This window comes from Camponotus vicinus, unplaced genomic scaffold (assembly GCF_025532165.1).
Source record: "Camponotus vicinus isolate PSW18456_S1 unplaced genomic scaffold, iyCamVici1.0 SCAF_2, whole genome shotgun sequence".
In the NCBI taxonomy this organism is placed as follows: Eukaryota; Metazoa; Arthropoda; class Insecta; order Hymenoptera; family Formicidae; genus Camponotus; species Camponotus vicinus.
In genome coordinates, this window is record NW_028141956.1 from 2,912,478 (window position 1) to 2,932,475 (window position 19,998).

General features: G+C 29.2%; 1 long non-coding RNA gene across 1 annotated transcript in view; it reads right to left on the reverse strand.

Moving 5' to 3' along the window:
• The window catches only part of LOC145966138 (uncharacterized), a 67,683-nt gene that overhangs the window by 26,285 nt on the left and 21,400 nt on the right, over window positions 1–19,998 (reverse strand). The window lies entirely within an intron of this gene.

The window sequence follows — 19,998 nt, forward strand, 5'->3', positions numbered from 1 at the left end:
AATTATTGTATGTTTGATCTAATAATTCAATAAATTATTAACTATTGATAATATCTTATCTTTACATTTTCTTTCGTAATAATTTTAGTCAATTATCCATGATACCAGTTATTATCTAATTAGAGCACATAATAATATTTGTTGCACAACAGACAGATGTATAATATTGTTATATTATCATGGATTTCATCGAGAACAAATTAAAAAATACTAAGAACTTGCACTTGAATTCGATATCATTCGTGCAAAATGCAATTATCGAAAAAGAATCAACTCAAATGTATCCTAATTATAATGGATTATAGTATCAATGTTTATAATTCTTTCAAACATATATTATAATGCTTTCAAACATATATTATTCTAATATATTTCTTGCCAAATTAATGATAAATGTAACAAATAAGATAAACCAAATTGTGCTCCTTATTTAAGAATTTCCTGTATATAGTGCAATGTTATATATATTGCACTACAATTATTTAAGTATGTGAATAATTCATGTAGTTATAAAATAATTGTTCAATTTAATGTATAAATGTATATGTGAATATAAAATATAATATTTTATAATATTTTAATGTAATATAATATAATATTTTAATGTAATGTTATATAATATATAATATATTTTAATAGCGGGAACAAAATAAATAATAAGAGCAGCACATAATTTAAAGAAAATTTGATGTTAAATATAAATACAAAGGAGCAACAATTTTAATTCTCAAAAATTCTTAATAAATCTCAAAGAAGAAATATGAAAAGAACCTATTTTCTATAATAATTTTATAAAAAATGTTTTTTTTTTATAAAAATATTCTGTAAAATTTTATAAAATATTTTTCTTTTTATATATATCCCACTTTTATAAACAATCTTATTATTAAAATAAAAAATCACCCATTATTTTTCTATATATTTTCAAGAGTTAAACATACGTCTCATAGTAAATTGAGAAACCTAAAAAACGAGTTAAATCGACGTGTACGTGTTGCTCACGTAATTACCTAATTTGAATTTCGCGATCCGGAGCGAAGGGCTGAACCGCGATTTGCGCGATAACGTAGGAAGCGAGATAATCGGAGCACTGCCCGATTTCTATCGGAATGCGGCAATTTATACGATCGAGACGATAAGCCGTCATCTTTACCCTATAAGATTCTCCGCTTGCTTTCTCATCGATTCACCTGCGTGAATTTGATGCGCAGTTTCGACCGAACGCGTGCTACGGGTTGAGAAATTTTTTTGTTTAAATCGTACGCGCGATTTCTCCTTTTGTGTATTGCATTCTAAATATTTATATATCGCTCTTTCATTATTTGAAAAAAAATAGTTATTCCGCGAAATAATTTCATAATTATTTCTAAGATACGCATTAATTGGAATACTTTTCTTTATTGTTAATTCATATTTTATTATCAAGATTCACAATTTCTCCTCTTGAATTTTTATCATATTTTTCTATTGTTAAACATTGCAAAAAGACATTTTTAATAATTTAGGAAATCATAAAATTGACGAAAGATTAGAGAGACTTCTAGACAAAAATAAACAATTTTGTTAAATTCGAGTAATCTCACATATGTGAAGAAGAAAACGAAAGCAAAAATAATAACCAATTTGAAGATATTCTTCATTGAGTGAATCTTCATGGGAAATATAAGAAGAGAATTCACCTCTTATAAAATCTCTTTCTCATCGGCATTTATTTTTTATTGAATACTGATATCAGATTGTTAATATTTTGGAGAATTAAAATAATCAAAATTATTTTGTTTTCAAGAAGAAAAAAAATATACATACATACATATATATTTTTTTTCACAAAGTGTGTTATCTTAATTTTAACTTGATTTTAACTGATTATTTTAATTTTAATGTATCAATATGCTTTGTAACGTTAATCGTATATAAAAAATTAATAAATTAACGAGATTTAAATACATCGTTTACTTTTTCAGTCACTGTTTATCGATATAGTGATGTGTTCAGATGATAATTCGAAGAAGAAGTCCTATCTCACACGAAGGCGAAAACAAATTATCCTGTTAGATACGGATAATCAATTTAGTTTTTGTTCTCATCATCTTTCTCATTTACCTCACGAAACCTTTTTTCTTTGTCGGTTTCTTTGCGTAGCGAGGAACGATCGTTGATAATTTATTCTATGGTGAGACGGCGCCCGATCGACGCGCTGATGACTTCTTCCAAAGTTTAACTCTCTTATCTCTTGCATAAGCATGCACAAAATACATAATAAATCCCACTAAAAAAATCTTATAAAGGTAAAAGAATACGCTAAGTAAATAAAAAATGTTTTTAAAAAATCTCTATTATATTGATCTCATATCAATTTTTCAAATTTCTCATTTTTATCATTTTTTTTGGAGTATTTTTTTATTTTTGTGAGTTTTTTTAGCAGGATTTATATATGTGCACAAACACAGACATTCTTCCAAATATACATTACTAACATATTTATTAATATAGACTGATTCTCCATGGTTTATTATAAGTTGATCAGACAGAGAGAAAGAGAGAGAGAGATTTAGAATATATTTCTTAATTAACGGTATCCACTCTCCATGTCTCATCATCTGACATATGCAGGATATTCGCATGTTGTATAAATTTTCTTTTCACTTCATAAGATTCTTCTTGCAATTATAAATATATTGCAATTAAATACAGCTTTTTTTGTTGTCGGTGACGATTGGAATTTTTGGCATTATCTCTATAGAAATTGCAATTTTTTTCAAAGATACGGTGTCATTCAAATACCGCTTGTTCCAATATTGGGCATTATGGCATCAGTTATATTTCATCGAATATGATTCGTTCTATCCGCAAGATGTATAATTTTAATCCGGATGTACCTTGGATTTTACGCCATGATAAATCTGACCATCTTGCTTCGCGATTTGGGGATCATTAAAAACCTTTTTGTTAAGAATTTTGAATCATATTTCTTGTCGTTTCACTTTTATCGATTCGAATGAATTCTTAATTCTACAGAATCTATTCATTCTTTACGGAGAAAAATGGCGGAGTATAATAAATTTATTGAGTTTCTGCTTTTCATCCAGCAAGATCAAGCCCATGTTTGCATTGATATCACAGATCATGCTATGAATTTTATTAAATCTCTATCGACATTGCCAACGGATAAAAGCGATATCGAAATGAAAGATCTCCTCACGAAATATACGAACGACATCATCATGTGCGTTTACGGAATCAAGATCGATTTTACGAAAGATCTGACAAACAAATTCTATTTATATAGCAAAGAGAGCTTGCATGTCAGAAATTCGCATCGCAAAATATATTCTTCTTTAAACTTTTCCAAGATTCTACCGAATGCTCAATATAAAGTTTCTAATCAACTGCGTGTCGAATTTTTTTTTAAAACATTACAAAAGTCACGCGTGATACGGAATATGTTACACGTCCGAATATGATACAATGAATGATGAATTTCAAGGACGAAGAAAGTCAACAAAAGTTAATAGTTTCAACCTATTTCATTCATCGCGCTAATAGAAATCCAATGTCGATAGAGATTTAATAAAATGAAACAACAAGATTTTTATTTTCAATATAGCGAATCGTTAGCCTATGCGCATTTTCGGTAGTAAAGATAGGGTGTATGTGAGGGAGGAGGTCAATCGTGTCTACGTTCATTTCTGGTTAAATTCTGGTTGAATATTCAGCGTAGAAGTGATACGCGTATCCCCTATGACGCATAGAAAAAATTCTGAGACTTAATTAGAATCTAATCAAATATCCTATAAAAATCACTACATATATATATATATATATATATATAATAAAAAATTAAATTTTATAATTTACTTACCTTACGGTTGCTCCGCCGTCGCCCGATGTCTCCTCTTCTTCTCTGGCTCATTTTTTGCTGTTCCTTTATGACACTCAAAACAGTCACTCGCAAGAATACAGTTAATTACACACGGCACTTTACACGGCACTTCTGAAATGATTGCACATGACACGCACTTTATTATATTTTGACAAGACACTATTATATTTTATGAATTTTAATTATGAATAATTCAAGTAGCAGCAAACTATAATATATATCCGTTCATTAATAATATTTTTATTTCATTTAGTATTCTCGAAATATATTGCATATGGAATAGTAAATTTTGATTTTACGCGATTATTGTAATTAGCAATAATCAACTAGCATGATTAATTATTTTTTGAGATTAATTATTTTTAATACTATTAAAACAATGTCTGTATGTATCGAAGCAGATATTTTGTATGACTTATTCATTTGACATAGAATTTTAAATGATATAAACAAGAATTATAAATTGTTTTATTGCATGTGATAAATATCAACTGAATAAATTATATAATATGTATGTTGTAACAAATTTTATTATGGTATGTATTGTGATAACATGATGAATGTATGCTATTAACAAATATTAAGAATTACTAATGATTATACTAATTAATCAAACATCCGCGACATTAATAATCGTAAAAGAGATATTAATAATCTCGTTTTATCGTGCAAAAATTAGTTAAGACATGATGTAAATCGTATGAAGATTTACAATCAAAATTCAATCATTGTATACCTGATGTACATACTTTGAAAATGTTAAATCCTGCGCGAAATGAATATATTATTAATAAACTAATAAATTATATCATGGTTTTCCATTACATTAAATTTGATTAAATAAATTTGTATGTTATTTCATGTTTTTGAGAAAGAAAGTAAGATATAAATTATCTTTAAATCGACTTAATAAGTAATGATGCGAAATATCTGCGCGCTTTGATAAATAATTAATTTAATAACTTCGACACGCTTACGAATTGCCAGAATTAATTAATCGTGCGAGTTCGCTAATTACATCTGTCACGATGCCTATTTCGAGATACAATACGACGAAGCAGTTCACACCAGTACCTGTTTGTCGAGTCTCGTTGCGTGAATAATAAGAGAAGCGCGTGTATACCTCTCAAGGACGAGTGCTAAATACCGATTGATAAATTAACGTCATTGAAAATATGTACTATATATATGTACTAACGTATTATTACAAAGTAAATTCATGCAAAATAATCTATTAAATGAATATTCTCTTAAATTAATAATTACTAAATATGTGATTGATTTGTCATGATTTTTTATTACTTGATTTTTACTACGATTTATATATTACTCTTAATTTGGAAATGTTTGGCAAGTTATCCTTAAATTTGCAAAAAATATTTAAAGCACACATGTCGAAGCTAAATATCTTTAAAGAAGTAATTACTGCCCTCGCAAAAATGTAATATCCAAAACAATTTGTAATTTTTTTCCTTCATTGTTTCGAACCTTATGTTAAATGAATAAGTCGCATGAAATATGTATCTGCTTCTCGATATAATCCTTGTTTTAATACGAATCGTCAATCTCGGAAAATAATTAGTCGCGAGAATTGATTTTCGCTAATTGTATTAATTGCGTAGAGAGTGATCTCGTTTTAGCAACTCTTGATTTATTACGGTCATATTTTAGCGACATACGGAACGATTCGTACTACTACTTGCTCGTTGAGCTTTCTCGCGTGAACTAAAAGGACGATGATCGCGCTCGACATTATATCAACACAACGTGCCGATCTTACAACGCTATTTATTTACAGCGACCTGTGACCTTGTGTAATCACATAGACGTGACCCTATTAATGAATTCTTGAAGTTTCAAAAACTATAACAAAAACTATATACACTTCCATCATAATATAAAAATTATAAAAAATACATTTTAATGATACTATAGAATCTATATTAAATGCGAATGATTTCTTAACGAAAATTTTTACGATCATTAATTAAATATTTTTTTGTAATACATATCAGTAAGTACCTGATGATAATATAGGAGGATATGATTTATCTTTACTCAATAAGTATATAAAAACCGTTAATTTTAGCAGGTAGCTATCTGATCCTCGAAAACCTATCATTTAACTTTCTTCGTTTTCGCTTTATCGTCGTGGGAACATAATATATATTGTACTTAAAGCAATATTGGGCTTAAAGCAATATTTTAACCGTCATTAGTCCTTAATTAACTTCTCGCCACTCAGTAAAGCCGCGGATCGCGTCAACCGCAAATGGAAAATTTGTCGTAATCGGCTGCGATTGGCTGCAACTTTGTGTGCAGGCTCTTTATGAGCCTATACATTGTAATCATCGGCAATCGAGTCATTAGTCGATGACACGTTTGGGGCGCTGAAATTGAAATTCTTCACGCGGTAAACCGCGTAAATCGAACGCGATTGCAAATTAATCAAAATCGAGCAGGAGGCCGACGCTTTCCTTCTACTCGTATTCTGCACGGTAATTTAATAGCGTATTTACATCAGTTCATAAATTAACGTGATCACTCTCGCATATTATATACAGAAGAAAATAAAAGAAGCCAAGCTGTCTATACCGATTATCGTATCAATATTTTTCATAAAAGTAGTGTTACAATCTCCTCGCTTTCTCATTTTTCACTCAATCTTGGGAAGATTTACCTAATATAATTCACGACTTATTTGAATTTGAATTTTAATTGGAGTTAATTGAAATTCGTAGATATTCTTTGCGTAATATATAGCTTCCTTTTAGAAAAATTTTAATAATAAATAAATATTTTTAATGCTTTTATTATTATTATTATTATTATATAGAATTTTGAATAGTTTACGTATGCAATACCGTCAATTAAATTGGATTCACTATTAGAAAATCGTATCCGGTTCATGAATATGTTTATTACTATGCTCTCGAGAATATATTTCGATATTGTTGCTTGATACTTTGCTCTGGTTTTTCCACATCTCTGAGTTTATTACCGCTAATTATGAATGGACAGTAAATCCGTCCTACACAACGCAGGCGTTTAAAAACCCAACGTTTCCCTCGCATCACTGCTCAACTGCACTTTCCGCTTGAATCATTATATATCGTATCATTACATGTATTTTATGTGTAGTTTGATTGGATTACTTCCTGATGCATAACGGATATGCTTCTGCGAATGGCTGTCTTTTGTAAAAAAAATCTATCTTCTATTACTCGCTAGTAATTAATCACGTCTTTGTTAATATCTTTAATTCTTTGATTTATAGATAAAGATTGTTTCTATTTAGAGATTAGTTTTCAAATTTTATTTCTATTTTTTATATAATTATTATCTATAGTTTATACATATTTATAGTTTATACATAATATGTATATTTTACTTTTATTTTTTATACAAAATTATTACAAATTTATATTATATATAACTTTATATATATTGCCTGTTTTGATTGTCAATATTGTTCATTGCACGTTTCAAAATTGCACGAATATGTTGATTTTTAAATCTATATGTGCGAGTTTGCTTTATTAACACGAATTCTCCTTGCTTCTTATGTATAAAATATGTGTGTATTGTTTAATAAAATTTTATATTGAAAAAAATATATATATAATTAACATTAAATATTTTTAAACAGTTTTAATTAATTAAATATCTAGACATTTTCTTTCCGCATTAATGTATATAGTTACAATCTTTCTATGATGAAAATATGTATAAAGATATGGTTTTGAAAGATCAAATCCCAATCTGAAATATCGATCGCAAAGCATTCATAAATATTTCAATGACATTAACTTTATGATTCCGCGGTGGATAATATTATGAATATTTCTGGGCGGAATATTCCCGCGTATGTGTGTGTCTTTTCCATGTTATTTCGATCGATTTCAACTAGAAAAAAATCGTCAATTAAATATATTCAATTGAGATGATACAAATTAGATCGATAAATATAATCATAAAGTCTAACACATTATTATTCTATTATCTTCTGATTGAATTAAATCGTTAAAGCTTTTAGTAATATTTTTAGTAAGTATTATAAGTTTAGTATATTTTATAATATTTTTATAATATTTTTAGTATAAGTTTAGTATATTGTTTAGTAATATAATTCATTTTTAAATGTATATATATGTGTGTATGTGCATCTTGAATTTTAAAATGTTTATGTATTTTATTATAATTAATTTTTATATTATTCATTCTTATTATTTATATTTCCTATTTTCACGTTAAAATATTTATCTTTTTTATTATTATTTATTATATATATCGCTCAATTTGCATTCTCTATCACTTTTATTTGAATGTTATGATTATAACAGCCTTTTCAAAACTTTATAATATTATACTTTAGAATTTATTTTATATAATATTACACATAAGTGTGCTGCTTTTGCAAACATCTCTCAAACAATTCTCGAACATCATATCTGATTATTAATTTATGCATTTAATATCATTCAGCGGAAAGGAATTGTACATTAAATATTTTGCAAGGGACTGGAGTTTGATAAATATTGTGACGTGTCAGAGTCGAGATATGATCCGACGACAAACGCATCCCACGAGCATAAATATCCCGTCGGGCTTTTATAAAGTATAACGCAATGCGCAATGGTTACGATTATGCGAACGATTAATTCGTCCCCCACGAGAAAACAAAACCGTCACGCTCCGATGTATTATTACAACAAATGTAGAATAGCACATCAGCCCATATCCTTGGGGACATTACTTTTCTGTAAACCTGTATCTTTTATTATTAGAAATTATTTTATTCATAAGTTACGCACACACATGCAACACAATTATTTATTAACATATATATTAAATGAAAAAAGTAAAGAAATATATTAAATGAGAAAAGTAAAGAAATTTTCATTTCTATCCTTATTATATCATCAATATTCTTTTACTCAATTTTGAATCGGATTCATCAGTTCCATCGATTGATACATCGATCGGAATATTTTATTTATTAAAAAAGATATATCATCCGCAAAAGAGGGAGGGAGAGAGAGAGGAGAGGGAGAGAAACTTAACGTCCCTTTCGTGAATAATTTAAATTTCCATGCTTAACGAGATGTATTGTAGACCATCGTCCGATTCAAAAGTGTTATGCCATTGTTAGCAGCATAAAGATCTGATAGCCGTGAAAGAATAGATCGAATCTTGCGTATTTGTTTAATGCAGACTCTCAGACGTTTCCCTTAAATATTCTAAATAAAGCAAAAATTAACTTCTTCGAAGATATGGAAACGGAAAGAAATGGACAGTTTAAATATTTATATGAAAATAATACTAAAATAATAATAATCTAATACAAAAATAATAACTATTTAATCATATCTTAATCATATATTAATCATATATTAATTATCTAATCATAATCTACTTCTAAAATATATGCATAAGATTAATTCTATATAAATTATCAAAGAAATTAATTTATGAATTATTTTTTTCAACATATAATTCATACAAAAAATGTTTGTATATAATCGATATAATATAATATAAATTTTCTATAATAAAATATAATATGTATAAGCTTTCTATAATAAAATTAATAATATTAATGAAATAAATTGTAAATTAGATTATATAGGATATTTTTTTTGCATATATAGCTTAATTTAAAAATATTCATTGTACATTATTTTTTAAGAGATATTATTCACATTATGCTCGTTTTTTCAAGAGCAAATGTATACTATATTCATGTATACTATATTCAGTATCTTGCTTAGTATAGAAAGAATTTTTCCCCGAAACATAATGCTTTTTATGCAGATTTCGAAGCAACCGGGCGAAAACATCTCACGTCTGAAGGAAGATTCGATCCACTATCGCCTAGTGATATGTAAAAGATCGTCATTCCTATTCAAATGATACAGGGTCCAAATGATACAAATCCAATGATTCGATTGGCTGTTGTGATGGTAATAAATCATTCTGAACAAATCGCTAGAACTGCATCTCATTTCTTTTTTTCCTTTACATCGTACATTTTTATTTCTTTATCTGCTTTGAATTGTCAGAATAATTTGAATGTTATAAAGTAACATCGTAGGACAACTTTTATCTTTTCTATTAATATATAACGTGCATATATGTATATATTTATGTAATAGAAAACACATATGTTTAATTTGTTTTACGTTAATATTAAATACGTAGTGCAGAATTTCAAAAGAAAACATCAATCCAATATCTGCAAGTTATAGCAATTATTATATATAATATATATATACAATATATACAATATATACAATATATACAATATATATATATATATATATATATATATATATAGCTTATAAAAAGTTTGTTATCTACATTTAAAATATGCTTGATATTTTACTCTATTTTTTTTAATGAGATTTATAAAAGTGATGGATAAAGAGATTAAGAATAATGCACACGTAAAAAGTGCGATAATGCGATAAATGATCTTAACTGGTAAAGATTTTGAATACTATATATATATATATATAGTATTCAAAATCTTTACCAGTTAAGATCATTTATCGCATTATCGCACTTTTTACGTGTGCATTATTCTTAATCTCTTTATCCATCACTTTTATAAATCTCATTAAAAAAAATAGAGTAAAATATCAAGCATATTTTAAATGTAGATAACAAACTTTTTATAAGCTATCAGAAAATTTACACATTATTTATAAAAAATAAAAATGCGCGATGAGTCAACCTAACATGGCTATATTATAATCAATTATATTTTCGTAAAGTGAAAAGAAATTGACTCACTCGTGCGAGATACTGCGAGTTAATAAATTTTACCGGGGTGTGCAATTTCAATATTATCCACTGGTAGCGCACGCCTCCAACCTTTATCCGGATTCCCCGTTCACGTGAAGAACGAGAAGGACACGTAATTTATCGCGCATTACCGTCCGCATAAACTTTAATGAACTCGCTCTCTCACGAAGGTTTCTAAATCTCCGAGAAAACAGCCATCTTAAAGAGCGCGACCGCCGCCGCCGCCGCCGCCGCTCACCTGCCGGCTCGTAATTTAAAGGAAGCAAAACACGATAATTAAGCGGGACGCTTTCCGATGATAATTAAACTGGTGCTTATGCGGGAAATTATTCTGCTTGCAGCCGCGACGCCAAGTGATCCTTCTCCCGTCAGCGTTCACAACCCCCATTCCTTCTTTCGCCTCGTTCTTCATCTTCTCCTCGCTCTTTTCTTCCGCCATTCCTTTTGGTATGTCTCTCTCTCTCTCTTTCTCTTTGCTTTTTTTTCTTTAAATTTCACTAAACGGATATATAATGGCATCAATATGAGCGCTATTAATGGATTCTAGTGCATTTTACGTGCAATTAACAATGTTTTACGCTCTCGTGACATCTGCAGAATTTTTACGAGCGCGAATAAATTAAGCCATTTCATCTCGCAGTTAAGTGAGATAAGAACGATAGAGAGAATGATGGAATTTCTTTTTATGAAAAAAGCACAAGATTATTTTGTTGTCATCTCGTTGAAATACGATATCAATTTTGTTGGTTGATAATAATTAACTTTTTAATTTGGTTTCATTTACACGATCGCGATTTCATTTCCATTTGATAATGGCTACGCATATTTTGACTCAACAGATAAAAATTGTTTTACACACATCACATCATAATTCGTTTCGCAAGTGTCGTTAATTTCCTCTGCCATTTAAAATTTCTATTTTTTCTTAATTCGTTGTCAAACAGGCATATCCCCGATAATTTAAAAATAATCTCTCTCGGTTGTCGAGTATCACATACATTCACCATTTCACTTATCGAAAGCAAAAGTCATGCACCGATTTTCTCGACGCGACCGATTTACTCATAATATCTTATTAACTTTTAACGATTATCACGTGAAAGATTTCTAAAGTCGATTTCACAAATATGATTAGCATAATAAATAATGTCAAAATAAATACGAGAGCGATCTTGGAAAAATTCATATACAATAATTTTCACATTATAAAGTAGAATTCTTCTATAAAATAAAATTGATCTTTTCAAAATCATACTCGTATAAAAATCTTACGCCAAATTTTACACAAAAATAAAATAAAAAGAAGATTCAATTTAAAAGCCAAAGATTCAATTTAAAAATATAATAAAAATTCCGGAGATAGAAAAAGAGAGAGAACATATTATGAAAGTTTTTTATGAAAATCGCTTTTTAAAAATCTTGTAAGATATTTTTTTAACATTTTCAGAATATTAAAGCAATTATTACGAAGTTTGTGTCAAATATGAACATAATTAAAATTCAAGTATTCAAATTTTCAATTTTCATTTAATTCTCAGCAGTCCGATAATTCTTCAGGTATACTGGTCAATCTACTCACAACAAACCGCAGCCCTTTCTACGAGGGCAAGAACCTGGCGAAACGGTTTTCAGCGGCAGGCACGCAGCATCGAATAAATTACGCGCTCCAATCCGAGGCGCGTGCAAAATCCACGCGGCATTAAATATGTATACAGTGGTACGTCGATAGGGAACACCTGTAGAAGGCCGCGCACCGTCGCGGGGCTCCGATCAAAGAGGAAGGGAACTGAAAGGGATTCAGGCAGGTATCTCTTTAAAGGTTTTCGGATTATTTACGTGCGGGTCGGACGATCGGTACAACGAATAAGAGCTTATTTATGCACTCTTCCCTATCGTTGGCATAAATTGATACGTCGTGCCATTCCCTCTTTCGTGGTAATACCTGCCAATTTCCCGACATTCGGAGTAATGAGACACGTGAGGTTGGCATGAGAGGAATTTTGTCATCATTGGCAATTCAATGAAGTGAACATGAGTGAACATTGTTTATTAATAATAAAATAATTTTGAATTAATTTTATTTATATATAAGTAAATATGCGTGTGTATATATATTGTATATATCTACTTTCTTCGTATGCAAATAATTTTGTAAATTTAGTTAAATATATTATCATATGTAAATATTTGTAAAGCCTCTTGAACTTTATAAAAACTAAAAAATATAATTATATATTAATTTTATTTGGCTGGATCTAACAAAAATTACTATAACTATATGTTATAAAATCTTGCCTACTTTGCACACATATGGAAAAACGCTTAAATGCCAAATGATGCCAAAGAATTGCTGAAGTTAAAATTTATAAAGCATTTTTATTTTTGAATATCTTTGTTTTGGAATAAAATCAAAGATGCTAAATAATAACGATGCTACACGTATGTAACTAAAAATAATGCACGATGAGGTTGGGGTGTTCAGATTGAGGCGCTCGTCGATCCCGATTCGGGGGCGAGTCTCAATTTGAAAGCCGACTGATAATTAACGCCACTTCCGCCGTCTGTTTCGTGAAATCGAAGCGTAAAATCGCAAGGTAGAACGATTCTTTTGTCGATCGTACCCCGATAAACGCTCATCTCACTGACAGCCGGGGGATGAAGAGGCAGCCAAAACTTGCCCACGCCAAACAGAGATCGCGCATCGGAATAAACGGAGAAGAAAGAAGATGGGAAGCAACAATCTCACACAGCCCTTATCTCGCGCGTGCATCGCGTTCGATCTGTATAATTTAATAAATCGCACGTATATACTGTGTGTCGATTTTCGAATGGATTTTTTGTTCGCGACGCGTGATGCGTGTAATTCGTCCCCTTTTTCAAAGAAACATTTTCATGGGTAAAATTGGATTGCTGTATACGAGAACAAAATTATTTTCTTCTAAAAAATAAGAGAAGAATTATCGCAACGGACAATAAATATAGCATAAGATATCTGTTACTGACGGTCAATGGAAGTTTCTTTTTTTATTCTGTGAAAAAAAGTATAGTCACTTGCATTTAATTATAATGAAATGAGCAATAAGATGTAATTAATTGTCGCCAATTCCTTTTTCATGCAATATATGTGTAAAGCATATTTATCCATGCATGTATTAAATACATCTGCGTATATGCAATTTAAATGAATTTATTTCTTGCTCAATTTTATTTATCTAATACATAATACTAATAATTATTGCATTATACTAATATTTATTACGCTTTTCAATTTGTAATCTTTGATCAGTTTGATTTAACTCAATTGAAAGTTGCATCTTTATTCTTCAAAACACATTTTTTTAAGCATATTTGTTCGCGGATTTTTGCGAAAACCAAAATATCACAAATACCAAACATCAAAAATGATTTCATTTTAAGAAATAAATTAATTAAATTCAATAATAATAGCACGATCATGTCATTATTAAATTCAACTGTAGCACGATTATGCTAATGTGAGAAACATTAAAAAAAAAACTAAAGCCACTTTATAAGAACTTTTGAATTTCTGTATAAACATCTTATTATCTCTTATTGTTAGAAGAAGAATCATTAGCAAAAGATCTAGACAGAAAAAAAACATTGATTTCTTCTTTATATAAAAAATTAAATCAAAACAAACTTTAGCAACTCTTATTTTTTAACATTGTTTATAGCAATTATCTAATTTTAGTTTATTTGTAAAATTGAAATGTGATATTAGACAAAATTATAATTAATCGCAATATATTATAATTAATACTGATGCAGGCAACGTGCATAATTTCATAAAATACGGTTGATTTAACTTCATAGGATATCGTGATTCTAAAATTATTTGCTTAAAGACATACATGTGTAACAAGAACCAACATGTGGTTGTAAAATAAAAAGCGGAACACGCACATAGTGCTTCTGCACGACGCATGTAAGAGGCGCACGCGGACGACGTTCCTTTCTTGCTGGTAGCTCCTAAGAATCCGCCTTATCACGAAGCACGCGCTCACACCTGCCCTTGCCTCTTACTCTCTGGCTTCCCTCATTTATTACCTTCATTACCTACCATCGCATTCACGCCGCTCTGTCTCGCTCCGATTTTGCCGCCACATTAATCTCACGTTGTTATAATAAAAAATCAGCCACGATGACATATCGCGCATTCAGAAGAATCCTCGAATTATTATATAGATTTCCTTTCCTCTATTTGCTTCTCATTAATATAGATATACATATATATATGCATAAATCGTGGGCTTAACGAATAAAATTATCTAAATATTACCAAATTATATTTTATTGCTATTATTTTATGCTTTAATAATTTTATGAATATGAATAAAACAACTATAAGAAACAAATATAAACCTAGTTACTTGCGTTTTTTATATTTTAGAAAGGTGATGCACACAATACTTTTTGATATTATATATTTACACAAACATTTATAAAATCTATTATTTATTTAAATTTTAGTATATAATATAAATTAAAACACTCTAATTGCAATGATTTATTAGCTGCCTCTTCTTTCTCGAATATTATTCATTCACATGTTAAGATATACGAGATCATTCAATATTTTTCTTTTTTTTTCTCTTTCTTGCTCTCATCAATATTGTTTTCTTTTAATCATAATTTGTAATTATGTGCCTTTCATTGCAATGTATCATATGTGAATACAATTTCTCAGAATTATAATACAGGTTCGACTAAAATTTACGCTCTTTCGTTATCATTGCCCAATTCACGTGCATTGAAAAATTATAGATATAGCGAGAAAAGAAAGCTTTTTATCTTCGTTAATATAGCATGATGTTACTTTTATATTCAAAAAATCGTTTGTACCGTTATATTATATTGATATATCGCAACATTATTTTATTGAAAAATGACGTCATTCGATGAAATATTTAATCTCTTTAAAATAAAATATTCTATATTAACACGCATGCGCGCGGACGTCATTAAAATCATCGAATTCATTTTACTTGAAAAGCACGATAATTATAAAAGTTATATATATATATATATATATATATATATATATATATTTTTTTTTTTTTTAACGTGCATACTTATTAGTGCAATAATTGCAATTGTTAACATGAAAGAACAATGTGATTTGCTATTGTCTATCGAGCGATGGTAATCAAATCAGTGTTTCTGACCGAAATTAAATCCGTATCTTCGATAAGAAAGCAGATACACAACTTTCTGCGACCGTACACAAATTCTGACCAACAGGAGTAAGAGAAAATTAAATTATATTTGATAAACTAACTATTTTATAAACTTGATTTTATCTCTTTTGATTCATTTATATATATTGTTGTGTACAATAAGCAAAATCATATATAATAAATTAAATTCATAAGATTCAAATATTTAACACATGTATTTATCTCAAAAAATATTTATAAATAAATATTTAAATGTCTTTAACATAGCAATAAAAATGACGTAAAATTGCGTTTGAAATAATTGTTTCTTCTCCTTAATCTTGCGATATTTACCTCACAAAACTTTGTCGCGAAGGAACCAGTTTTATTCGATCGGATGTTTCTCACAAGTATAATTTCGATTGCATGATTTCGATAACGGTCCACGGACGACCTGTTGCGCGAATCCTGTGCAAGCAATCAGAAATATTGCAGAAAAAGAGAAGATAAACGGCGATAATTTACGAGATTCGATATCACGTACTGTGTTGGTATGACATTTTTCTCTCTCTCTCTTTCCCTTTCTCTCTCTCTCTCTCTCTCTCTCCCTTTCTTTCCCTCTCCCTCTCTCTCTTTATCTTTTATCACGTATGCTACCGTTTTAACAAAATGCAAAAAACTGAACTCATTGACGCGAGAAAAAAACTTATCGGCTTCTCTTAAAAATTCCACTTTTATAACGCCACTGAAAAATTCATGATTCACTTTTGTGCATCAATTTGGCATAATTTTGATATGATTATACTATTCTGCATTTTATATGATTTTAAACGCATTTTTTATTTTTAAGAGATTCTGGTAAAATTCTTTATTTAATTATGATATGTGTTTGCATCTGGACTAATGTAATATTATGTTGTATTAGATCAAATTAATTCCGAATCCAAAAGTGTATACAAATAAGATATATTAATTAATAGTTAATTGATAATTGATAAATAATTAATTACATAATAATGTGTTTTTATTAAACTTTTGTTATTTATTTTTGTCATTTATTTTATCGATAAAAGTTTTTATGTAGTTACTATTTAATGCAAATTTTAAGACAACAATCTAAATCAATTATTATTTAATTATGCAATATTATTTTTATATTACAAAGGTGATAATTATTCATTTTACAATAAAAATGTAATTGTTTATTTATGAAGCAATTTAATGTTTTTTTGCTTCTTAAATTAAGTCAACATTTATAACGTAACATCAATCTTTGCGAAAGGAAAACACACATTACCTCGCTTAATTAAAAAATACAAGATGCAATCAAATTACTATATTAATATAGTGATAAGAAAGTCAGCATCATTAGCTTTGGAATATTTACTCCAAAATGGTGGTAATATATCTTTTATAATCGCGAGTGTTACGATCTGTTCCCTTCGAAAAGGTTAATTGCATCTGTAAAAACGAAGAAATAATATACCGTGGCACGTGTTTGTGGCAATAGTAATTACCATTTATTTTGGTTGTTACCGACTCTCGTTACCGGATTCATCGACACACACACACACACACACACACACACACACACACACACACACACACACGTGCACAAGATCACGGTATCGGCGGCGTGAAAATTATTTCGCGCGATTATTTCTTAGCCATAACATTCGGAATTTAATTGTGCGTCAGACTATAATTAAATGAATCAATTAGCCAATTCGATATCAACCATATCAAATCTCTTATGCAAAACACGAGAGGAGAGCATTTACAAATAGCTAAATTTAAAATGTGGATAATAATCGCGGATAATTAATGAGTGTGAGTGTGTTTAAAATCTCTAAAAACTTACTTTTTAAAAAAAGGTGAAAAAAAGCTTCAAATACGTGCTAAGTGTGAAAAAATGTTACATAAAAACAGCATTATTTCTTTTTAATTGCTTATGTGGATACAGATTTATTTTCTCTTAATAAAGAGACAATAAATTAGAGCAATATTAAATCTCATTAAAGAATTGATATTAATATATTAATTTTTAATCAATATTTTAAATTTATAATAATATATTATTTTTTATATATTTGAACACATTTCTAGAAATAATTGAGATAAATTGGTAAGATAACGTTTCGAAAAAATACAACTTTCTGTTTAATAAAATATATGTGCAAATAATATCTGTATGACAAATCATTTTTGCAATTACATGTATATGCACAAATTACAGCTAAAAAAATATAAATATGTTTAATATTCTTGATAATAAAAAATGTGGAATAATAGAATACAAAGAAAAAATAAACAAAATATATAATCCATATAACTGCTTCTTCAACTTGGTAACTTGTTTTCTCTTCCTCTGTTTTTTAGATTATGTAAGAAAAATAACTTAGAGTGACATACTAATCTGTATATGCTTTTACACAGATAATTATGTAGAAAAATGTTAGTAATATTAGATTCAAAATACTATGACTAAAAATCTTTAGAGATGTCCGATGTCTGGTAATAACCGTACTCTCTAAAAGTGAATCAGTGTATTATCACTGATTTACAGTGCTGTACTTATAACTATACTGCTGTAATCAGTGTATTATCACTGAAAAACAGTAAATAGTCACTGATTACAAGCAGTTATAAGTAGAGCACTGTAAATCAGTGATGAACTAATTTTTAATATTAAGAGAGCACAGTTTTTGACAGGTAACACGAAATAAAATATTAGAGGGAATAAAAATATGATTTATTTTCTTCCCTCTCTCCCTGTACATACATTACAATCGAATTCTTCTAGTAACACAGATTCAAAATTCTACGACTAAAAATCTTTAGAGACATAAATTGAAGATGCGTTGTAAAAAAATAGCTTAAATATATATTCTTATGGCTTAAAGATTTATTTAAATTTCATGTATTAAATTCCATGTAATGAACTATCCCACATCCATCGAAAAAGATATGATGCAAATACATCATAATTCTGAATTCATGATTTTACGATTTTTAACTCACCAGTTTTCCCTTACGTTATTTAAATCTTCAGTATGTTTATTCGCGTAATCCAACCCCTATCAACTTACAATACTTTATGTCCTGTAAAACCGAATGGATCTATTCGAAAAAGGTTGAATTCGACGAAGATCTCGGAGAATGCTCACCGACAAGGCGCGAAACCGCATAATTCTTGTCCTAATTTTCACTCGATCGAGCTCGCTCCCACCCCTCGAAGCGAACGAAAGAAATGTCACATGTGATTTACACCCGTAACAAGTTTCGGGAGAAGGAGGGCCCAGAGAAAGGAAGATAAACGCATTCAACGATTTTCCGTGGATTTTTTAATGCTTATATATACAGTCAACCCCCCTCGCGTCTCCCTCTGGGTTCACCCTATTTAAAAGAGCGTAAATTAGGAACGACGTGGCGACACAAAAGGCAACCCCCGCAGGGTCGTGCGTTCATTCGTACGTAAAATATTGTGACAGGCGTGAACAGTGACTTTTAAAGCGGCTGCTGGCCGGATCCTTAAGGGTCTTGTTTGCATTAAATTATGCGTCGCCTCGAGGCGAGCGACGAATTATAATACTTGATTGGCCATCGCCGCCGGTGCAACGCGTATTGTCCGCCGGCTATAGAAAAGAATTCTTGCATACATCGCGATTACGATACTGTAAGTAAAAACCGCAGACAGATAGGTAACATAAATATGCGCAAGCGTTTGAAATTATTTCATCAAGAGAAAAATCCCCACACACTATTCAAGAATTTATTGTGAAAAATTTATTCTGTAAAATTGATTTATTATGAAAAATTTATTGTATAAGATTGAAAATGTTCTCCGAATTTTCTTGCTGCTGATTCTAATTCTTTTTACCACGAAAATGATTAGAATAAAGAATGAGATATCGAGAAACTAATATGTACAAACATCGCGTTAATCTTAAAGCAACTAATAAGAAATCAAAAAGAAAGAGAAAGAGAGATTTTTAATATCCAAATAAGGATTCTGATATTTCAATTAATTTATACTTTATGAAATATGTATTTTTAAGCGAGTTTATCAATCAACACCGAATCATTTTTGAACAATCTTTATTAATACTTGTCTCATTGCATTAAGGGGAC